Source organism: Triticum aestivum, chromosome 6A (genome assembly GCF_018294505.1).
Source record: "Triticum aestivum cultivar Chinese Spring chromosome 6A, IWGSC CS RefSeq v2.1, whole genome shotgun sequence".
NCBI classification, from domain to species: Eukaryota; Viridiplantae; Streptophyta; class Magnoliopsida; order Poales; family Poaceae; genus Triticum; species Triticum aestivum.
Genome location: NC_057809.1, coordinates 279,251,289 through 279,261,554, shown reverse-complemented (window position 1 = coordinate 279,261,554; position 10,266 = coordinate 279,251,289).

The following is a 10,266-nucleotide window of genomic DNA, read 5'->3' as shown; positions in this document are numbered from 1 at the left end:
GAAATAAGGAAATAAATAATAACTTTATTATTGCCTCTAGGGCATATTTCCTTCAGAATGGCCCATAGGCTTGTGTTAATAGCTTGGACTTGCACTCATTGGGAAAGCAGTCCTTGCGGAGATGTACCGATACTAGATCGCCCGGTTGGAACAACATTGGTGTCTTTTTGATGTTGAGCTTGGTGGCGAGGCATTGTACTTGACTCGCGATCATGGCCCTTGTATCTTCATGCACCTTCTTGAGATAACTTGCTCTTGCACTTGCGTCCATGTTCGCTCGATCTTGAAGCAGTAGAGGGAGGATGCCCAAGGGTGACAAAGGGTTGAAGCCGTAGACGACCTCGAAGGGGGACTTGCCGGTAGTAGAGTGTCTTGAGCGGTTGTACGTGTACTCGGCGATGGGTAAGCACTCCTCCCACTCCTTAATGTTCTTCTTGATCAACACGCGTAGGAGAGTAGATAGCGTCCGGTTGGTGACTTCCGTTTGGCCATTGGTTTGGGGATGATAGGCCATCGAGAATAGTAGCTTGATGTCGAGCTTGGCGCATAGTGTCTTACAAAAGTAGCTTAGGAACTTGACATCTCGGTCCTAAACAATAGTCCTTGGCACGCCATGTAACCTCAAGATTTCCCTACAAAAAGGATTTGCAACATGTGAAGCATCATCTATCTTATTGCATGGGATAAAATGTGCCATTTTAGAGAATCGCTCCACAACAACAAATTCAGAATCCTTTCCATTTTGAGTCCTAGGCAATCCAAGTAGAAAATCCATGCTAATATCTTCCCATGGTTGATATGGAACCGAAAGTGGCATATGTAAACCATGAGATTGAGCATTTGACTTAGCTTTGCGGCCTGTAGAGCACCAGTTGGTGAAGTGTGCGATGTCGCAAAACATCTTGGGCCAAAAGTACCTGAAGGAGAGTGTGGCAAAGGTCTTGTCACGCCCCCAAATGTCCCATAAGTCCTCCGCCGTGAGCCTCTTGCAAAAGTAACAAATTAAGAGACGAATCAGGCATGCAAAGTTTGTTAGCGCGCATAAGGTAGCCATTGTTGAGGTAATAGTTCTCCCAGTAAGTGTTAGCAAGACATTTGGCATAAGGAATCGCAAACGAAGGATCATGTGCATATAGATCTTTAACATGCTCAAAGCCAATGGCATTCACTTCAAGTTGAGTAACTAACATGTACTTGTGGGAAAGAGCATCCTCCACAACATTCTCTTTACCCGTAATGTACTTGATCACATAAGGAAAAGATTCAATAAATTCACTCCATTTAGCATGCCATTTATTCAACTTGGTATGGCCTTTAAGGTATTTAAGTGTCTCATGATCAGTATGTATGACAAATTCATGCGGGCGAAGGTAATGCTCCCAAACACGTAATACTCACACTAAGGCATATAATTCTTTGTCATAGATGGGATAGTTAAGTTGAGCGCCGGAAAGTTTTTCGCTGAAGTATGCAATGCTCGTTTTGCATCAAAACTCCACCAATACCATTACCAGTAGCATCACAATGGACTTCGAAAGTTTTATCAAAATTGGGTAAAGCAAACAATGGAGCATGAGTAAGCAAATTCTTAAGCTCATGAAATGCGGTATCTTGGGATGGTCCCCAAACAATAGGTGCATTCTTCTTACTCAAGGCATGCAAAGGTGATGCAATAGTGCTAAAGTCCTTAATGAATCAATGATAGAATCCGGCTAACTGAAAGTGCTAGTTATCGACTAGAGGGGGTGAATAGGCGATTTTTATGGAAGTCTTCAAAACACGAGTCTTTGAAGACAAACAGATGAATTTAACCTATTGATATGTAGCAGAAGATAGACTACACTAGACAAGCCATAGTCAAGTAAGAAATCTAGTGAAACTATGAAGACTATCAGCAGCTAGGTAGTATGGATCAGGATGGAAGACAGTATGAAGCAAAACAGTAAATAGTCTTCACACAGTGAAGTCAATCGGATTAGACAAGCAAGCAATGACTTCATGAAGACAAACTAAAAAGTAAAGGGAAGTGGGGGATAGAACCAGTTGCTTGGCGAAGACAAGGATTTGGTAGACCAGTTCCAGTTGCTGTGACAACTGTACGTCTGGTAAGGCAGGCTGAGATTTAACTCAGAGGACCACGTCTTCACCATATTCCCCTTGAGCTAAAGACACCAGTCCTCGCCCAATCACTTTGGTAAGTATTCAAGGTAGACTTCCAAACCTTCACAGACTTCGTTCACCGGCGATCCACAATGACTCTTGGATGCTCAGAACACGACGCCTAACCGGTTGGAGGATTCATAGTCCTCAAGTGTAACAAGTCTTCAGGTCACGCGAACAGAACGACTTCAGTGAGCCTAACACTCTTTGTCTTTGTCCTCACAAGGATCTCTCACTCAAAGGCTTCAGAGGTGGGTTGCTCTCAAACGACAAAAGTCGTGCACTAACTTTGAGCAGCCACCAATTAATGGTGTAGGGGGTGGGCTATTTATAGCCAGGAGGCAACCCAACCTCATATGTCTGAAATGACCCTAGGTCACTAAGGAACTGACACATGTCCAACGGTCGGATTTCAAACACACGCGGCAGCTTTACTTGGGCTACAAGCAAAACTGACTCATCCAGCTCTGTTGTGCTCATTGTCTTCGCTCGAAGACATAGGATTTTTTTGGTTGAGCATCGCATAAGGCACTCTGACTTTGTTCACTTGGACCCCACTTAATAGTACAATGGTTCCTATGACTCAACAAAGAAGAAAAGGAAACTACGAAACAACTATGTCTTCGCACTCCATAGTCCTCAAGTGAATGTCTTCTCACGTCATAATCTTCATCGTGAACGTCTTCACAAACCACCATTGTCTTCAATGTCTTCACACATTTTTAGGGGTCATCTCTGGTAGGTAAACCGAATCAATAAGGGACTACTACCTGTGCTATCATGCAATTCTCACAAAGACATATGCTTCTCCCCCTTTTGTCATTAAGGACCAAAAAGGTTTGAAGACATAGAGGATCTACTCGTTCCCAGTTGGAGTAGATGATGGAGCAGGGTCGACATTGGAGTTTGGTGGTGTAGACAGGCCTGATGCAGAATCGTGGTGCAGAGCAGCCAGCGTTGGTGAAGTGGCGTCATCTTCTTCATAGACGACTATCGCAACAACAGTTGCAGCCAAAGACGAATGTTCAGAATCTTCAATGGATGGTGTGTGATGCCAGCTTGCAATTTGTGGAGGCTTGGAGTCAAACTTGAAATTCTCTGTGAATCCATCTTCACGAAGATCATCTTCAGAGCAGAGCAATGTGAGGCTCTTCCAGGACCGCCTACAGGCTTCATGTGCAACGAAAGAGTTCTTGGTGGCTAAGTTGTGAATATGATTAACATCTACCAAGAGACTCTGCATCTGACGCTTCAACCAGTCATCATGCCTATCCTGCTTTTGATGTAAAGACTCCAGAAGCTGATGGTCGTTGAGGACACGAGGACACTTCTGAGGCCTTTGAGCAATGGTGCTGGCAGTGGCTTCAGTATTAGCACAGTGCAGCAGACGCAAGTTGCCAGCCAGAGGATGAGCAGGAGTTGCAGCATTTCGCACATGAATCCCTTCACTAGGCTGCGTGAAGCTTTGGAATTCTGCATTCTGAAGGTGGAGTGGATTCTTTGCTAGCTTGGGGTAGATGGCTTCAATAGACATACCAACATTAGGCAAAAATATAATATGGTTGCGCGTTGAAGGTTGATAGTTGATGGTTGAATGAAGCTTGATCAAGCACATCATCCATGGAGCATAAAATTTCAGGCCAAAAAGATCAACCCCAGAAGCCGCAAGTTGTCGGATGAAGAAATCCTGAGTGTTGAATCTGATGCCATTGATGATATGTCACGACCCGACCCGAATGGATCAAGCGCTCTGTGCTCAGGTGTCATCCCTGGATCAGTAATGCTGACACCACACAGTACATCGAAGGATTTATAGCAGAGTGGCAATCACACACTTATTACATCGTTGTCTCAAAGAGAACTTATTACATAGCAGAGTGTCGATAACAGCGGAAGACTTGGAAGATAAATGGGTCCATCAACTCCAACGACATCACTGAGTATAGAACCACGACCTAAAACACCTTACTCGTCGTCTGAAAAGTCTGCAACATGAGAAGTTGCAGCCCGAAAATGGGTCAGCACATGGAATATGCTGGCAATGTAACACATAGAGAGTAATGGAATGAAACAACTATACTATATGCATATATGGCTGGTGGAAAGCTCTATGGTTACAGTTTTTGCGTAAAGCCAGTTTTTTCCTATTGCAAAGGAATAAATTTATTTAACTATCATGGTGTTTGTGAAACATTGAGAATGGTTGACAGCATTCTCAATCACAATTAAAAATAATTAAAACCCAACAACATTAATTAGAAGTAACATGTTGAGATTCACATGATATTCAAGTACTAGATACTCAAGTTGTCCATAACCGGGGACACGGCTAATCATGATTAGTTTGTACACTCTGCAGAGGTTTGCGCACTTTTCCCCACATGACTCGATCGCCTCCGTTTGTTTTCTCGCACTACATGGTGTTTGAGAAACGGATGACCGAGACATAGTCTTTCAGAAGCACTAGCACCTTACATGTGGGGTAGACCGGTACACCTACATCCCCTACATCTGCTAGTCCACCCCGTAAGAGTTCGCACGACTTAGTCAACTATGCCAGAGCCCATAGTAGCATGTGGCTGCACACGGAAGTTTCTAGCATGAATTATCTTATGATCCCTTTGAGCCTGGGTGGCGGTCCAAAAAAACAAGCAAGTCCTGATAGACATCAGGTGCCTCAATCCACCCAGATGTGTGTTTAAGTTGCCACCTTAGATAAACCATTAAAATTATCAACTCACATCTGTCATGGATATCACTCACCCAATCCACGTCTACTAGCATAGCACGGCATAATAAGCAAACGTAGAAGTAACTCCCAAAGGTTTCATAATAATATAGGTAATAGGTACTACCTCATCTACTTCCCATCCCACAATTTAATTAGATCCTAATCATGCAATGTGAGAGGATTGATCTAATGCAATAAAACATGGGTTGTAGAGAAGGTATGATCAAAGTGTTACTTGCCTTGCTGATGATCCGCGAGTCCTAGGGTTTCGAAGTAACAGGCGGCGCAATCCGGGTGATCTATCGCAGACAAACAACAAGCATACAATAAGTACTCATCTAATGCATAGGTAAAACTCGAACAAGAGATCGAACCAGATAGTCCAACTTAAGAACTCCGGTTGCAAAGAAAGAACGAACCGAACAAAGAAACGGAAAAACAAACGGTGGAAGAAAACAACTCGGTTCTAGCAAGTTGAAACTAGGTCAAATTTTACCGTAGCAAAAACTTGTTTAAGTTGATTATACGGAACAGCGGTTTCGAAACGAAACTCCAGGCGCTTGAATCACCTGATTCCGATAAACGAGCGAGAAGAAAGACTAGAACGAAGATCGGATCTAAGATCGCGATCGCGGAATAAATCCGACGAGAAGAAAAATAAGAACGGTTAAATGAACGGACGTTCGTTAACCTAGAAGAATCCGGTGATCACGTTCGTTAGGGCGAACGGTCCAAAGGCAACTAAATTGGAGAAGAAAACGAATCTGATCTAGGGTTTCGGAGAAGAAAACCGAACGAAAAACCGATCTAGAAAACCGGAACGGTTTAGAGAAGAAAATAATCGGAACGATTAGAAGAAAACGATCCGAGAAAAAGAGACGCGGGGCAACCTCCGGTGAGGTCTCCGGCGAGGGGCTCCGGCGACGTGGGCAAGGTGCGGCGGCGGCGGGTGTGGGGTGGCACGACGCGTGTGGGGCGCGGGGTGGGGCTGCTTGCTGCTGCTTGCTGCGGCTTTGATTTGATGTGTTTAGAGGGGGGTGTTGGGGTATTTATATTGGGGAGGGGTGAGGAGACTTGGGGTAGGGGACAAGAAAATAGACTAGGATTAGGAAAAAGAGTCCTAGTAGAAAAAAGAAAAGAAAACGGAACAAGGAAAGGGCCGGCCTAAGTCCCGCTGGGACTCGGCTTGAGGCAAGAGGCGAGGCGGCTGCCTGCCTGCGCCTGGCTGCGCGCGCGCGAGGGGAGGGGCCGGCCGGCTGGCTGGGCTTTAGGCCCGGCTGGCCTGGCTCTCTCTTTTAAAAAAAAACGGTTCAGCGCGCAGAGAAAAAACAAAAAGGAGAACTAAACGAACTCCGAAAAATCTAAAGTAAATTTTCTCCGACTCCTAAAAATGAGCCGAACAAAATGAACTTTACTCCGGACCTAAAATGCAATTTTTGAAAACACGCATTTTTCCCTATCCAAATAAAATGCAAATAACTCCGGCAAAACCAAATTGATCTATTTATTAAATCTTCATTTTTCCTAAATTTGGGAAAGCCATATTATTCCCTCTCTCATATATTTTGACACCGGAAAAATAATTGAAGATAAAATAAATAAATCAAATGATCCTCTTTTCAACATTTGAGAAAACTCAAATATGAAAATAACGAAATCTCCAACTCTCTCCGAAGGTCCTTGAGTTGCGTGAAATTTCTAGGATCAACCAAAATGCAAGAAATATGATATGCATGATGATCTATGTATAACATTCCAAGTTGCAAATTTTGGATGTTACAAACCTACCCCCCTTAAGATGAATCTCGCCCTCGAGATTCGGGTTGGCTAGAAAATAGGTGAGGGTGGTCCTTGAGCAAATCTTCTTCTCTCTCCCAGGTGGCTTCATCCTCTGAGTGGTGGTTCCACTGAACTTTGCAAAACTTGATAACCTTGCTGCGAGTAACTCTACTGGCAAACTCGAGAATCTTGACTGGCTTCTCCTCATATGTTAAGTCGTCCTTCAACTGAATCGCTTCCAGCGGCACTGTATCTCTTAGCGGTATCTCTGCCATCTCGGCATGACATCTCTTCAGCTGAGAAACATGGAATACATCATGAACTCCTGACAGTCCCTCTGGTAATTCCAACTTATAAGCGACTTCTCCCATACGTTGCAAAATCTTATATGGTCCAACGAAATGCGGTGCTAACTTTCCCTTAACTCCAAAGCGCTTAACTCCTCGAAGTGGGGATACTCGAAGATAAACTCTGTCTCCGGTTTCGTAAACTGTCTCCTTGCGTTTTGAATCTGCGTAGCTCTTCTGCCTGGACTGGGCTACCTTGAGCCTATCGCGAATCAACTTAACCTTCTGTTCAGACTCCTTAATCAAATCTGGTCCAAAGAATTGACGGTCTCCAACTTCGTCCCATGACAACGGTGTCCTGCACCTCCTTCCGTATAAAGCTTCGAAAGATGCCATCTTCAAACTGGTTTGGTAACTGTTGTTATAAGAAAACTCCGCATACGGCAAGTTTTCGTCCCAACTTGATCCATAATCTAGTGCACAAGCTCTCAGCATATCTTCCAAAATCTAATTGACTCTCTCGGTCTGTCCATCTGTCTGCGGATGAAAAGCTGTGCTGAACTCTAGTCTGGTTCCTAAAGTTTCATGCAACTGATTCCAAAACTTTGAGGTAAATTGGGTTCCTCTATCTGATACGATACTCCTCGGAACTCCATGCAAACAAATGATCCTAGTCATGTATATCTTTGCCAACTTAGCACTGGTGTAAGTGGTCTTAACTGGAATAAAATGTGCTACCTTTGTCAAACGATCAACTACTACCCATATCGAGTCATATCCTGCTTTCGTCCTGGGTAGTCCTATGATAAAATCCATGCCTATCTTATCCCACTTCCATTCGGGTATCGGCAATGGTTGTTACAATCCTGCTGGCTTCTGATGCTCTGCCTTTACTCTCTGACATACGTCACAAACCGCTACATATGCTGCAATATCCTTCTTCATTCCGGTCCACCAGAATGTTTCCTTCAAATCCAAATACATCTTGGTATTCCCTGGGTGAATCGAATACAGTGAATCATGTGCCTCTTGCAAAATCAACTTCCTGATCTCCGGGTCATTGGGCACATAAACACGGTCCTCAAACCATAGGGTATCATGCTCATCCTCACGAAATCCCTTTGCTTTTCCTTCGCTCAATTTCTCTTTTATAGCAGCAATCTCCTTGTCAGATTTCTGAGCTTCTCTGATCTTATCCATCAATGTTGACTGAATCTCCAATGCTGCTACATAGCCTCTCGGAACTATTTCCAAACATAGCTCACGAAGGTTTTCTACTAACTCCTTTGGTATTTTCCCCGTCACTAGGGTATTGACATGGCTCTTACGGCTCAATGCATCAGCTACTACATTAGCTTTTCCGGGATGGTAATGCAATCTCATATCATAATCCTTGATGAGCTCCAACCATCTCCTTTGCCTGAGGTTCAACTCCTTCTGCGTGAAAATGTACTTCAAACTCTTAGGATCCGTGTACACCTCACAATGATTTCCAATGAGGAAATGTCTCCATGCTTTCAATGCATGCACTACGGCTGCTAATTCCAAATCATGCGTGGCATAATTCAACTCATGAGGCTTCAGTTGTCGTGAAGCGTACGAAACAACTCTTCCTTCCTGCATAAGCACTGCTCCAAGTCCTCGACGTGAAGCGTCGCAATACACCTCATAATCCTTGGTCTGATCTGGCAAAATCAATACTGGTGAGGTAACCAAGCGTTTCTTCAACTCTTGGAAACTAGCCTCACACTCCTCAGTCCATTTGAACTTAGTATCTTTCTTCAACAACTCCGTCATAGGCTTCGCAATCTTTGAGAAATTCTCAATAAATCTCCGGTAGTATCCTGCGAGTCCAAGAAAACTCCGGATCTCTCCAACTGTCGTTGGTGATTTCCATTCGGTTACGGTCTCAACCTTTGTGGGGTCAACTGCTATACCTTCTCCGGATATAACGTGTCCAAGGAATCCAACTTCCTTCAACCAAAACTCACATTTGCTAAATTTGGCGTATAACTGATGTTCCCTTAGTTTCTCCAAAACCAAACGCAAATGTTCCTTATGCTCCTCTTCATTCTTCGAATAAACTAAGATGTCATCAATGAACACTACGACGAACTTATCCAAAAACTCCATAAACACTTTGTTCATCAGGTTCATAAAATAGGCGGGTGCGTTAGTCAATCCAAATGACATAACGGTATACTCATACAGTCCATATCTCGTGGTGAATGCTGTCTTAGGTATGTCCTGCTCTCGAATCTTCAACTGATGGTACCCTGATCGCAAATCGATCTTGGAAAACACTTTAGCTCCTTGCAAACGATCAAACAGATCATTAATCATTGGCAGTGGGTACTTGTTCTTGATGGTTACTTCATTCAATCCCCGATAATCTACAACCATCCTTAATGATCCATCCTTCTTTTCCACTAGAAGTACGGGTGATCCCCAAGGCGAAGAACTTGGGCGAATGTAACCTTTATCCAATAACTCCTTAATCTGATTCTTAATTTCCACCAAATCTTTTGCTGGCATCCGGTACGGTCGCTTTGATATTGGGCCTGTACCTGGAAATAACTCAATCAAAAACTCAATGTCTCTATCCGGTGGCATGCCTGGTAATTCCTCAGGAAATACATCAGGAAAATCCTTTACCACTGGTACTTCCTCCTGCACAACTCCTGTTAGGCAATTCACTTGTGTCCTGTTTGGCACATGCCGGGATACATACTTGATCCTTCTTCCTTCTGGTGTGGTAAGCAAAATTGTCTTACTGGCGCAATCGATGTTTCCTCCATACATCGACATCCAATCCATACCAAGAATCACATCCAACCCTTGGGATTCCAGAATAATTAAATCCGTTGGGAATACATGCCTTCCTATACTCAATGGTACTTGGAAACATCTTTGTCTGGCCATGTATTCTGCTCCTGGCGAGCTTACTAGCATAGGTGTTTTAAGAATCCTAGTGGGCAGGCTATACTTTTCCACAAATCCCCTTGATATGTATGAATGCGATGCACCAGTATCAAAAAGAATGAGTGCAGTAAATGACTTAACCAAAAACTTACCTATTACTGCATCGGGCTGATCTTCAATCTCCTCCACATTAACGTGGTTCACCTGTCCCCTGTTGAAAGGGTTCGGCTTCTTCCCAGAGTTTCCATTGCCATTCCCATTCTGGCCTTCGGGACATTCCTTGGCATAATGTCCGGTCTTCGAACACTTGAAACAAGTGACTTGACTCAGGTCCCTCTTGGTTGGGGTCGATGGGGTGGTCCGGTTCTGGCCGTTGCTTCCTCCATT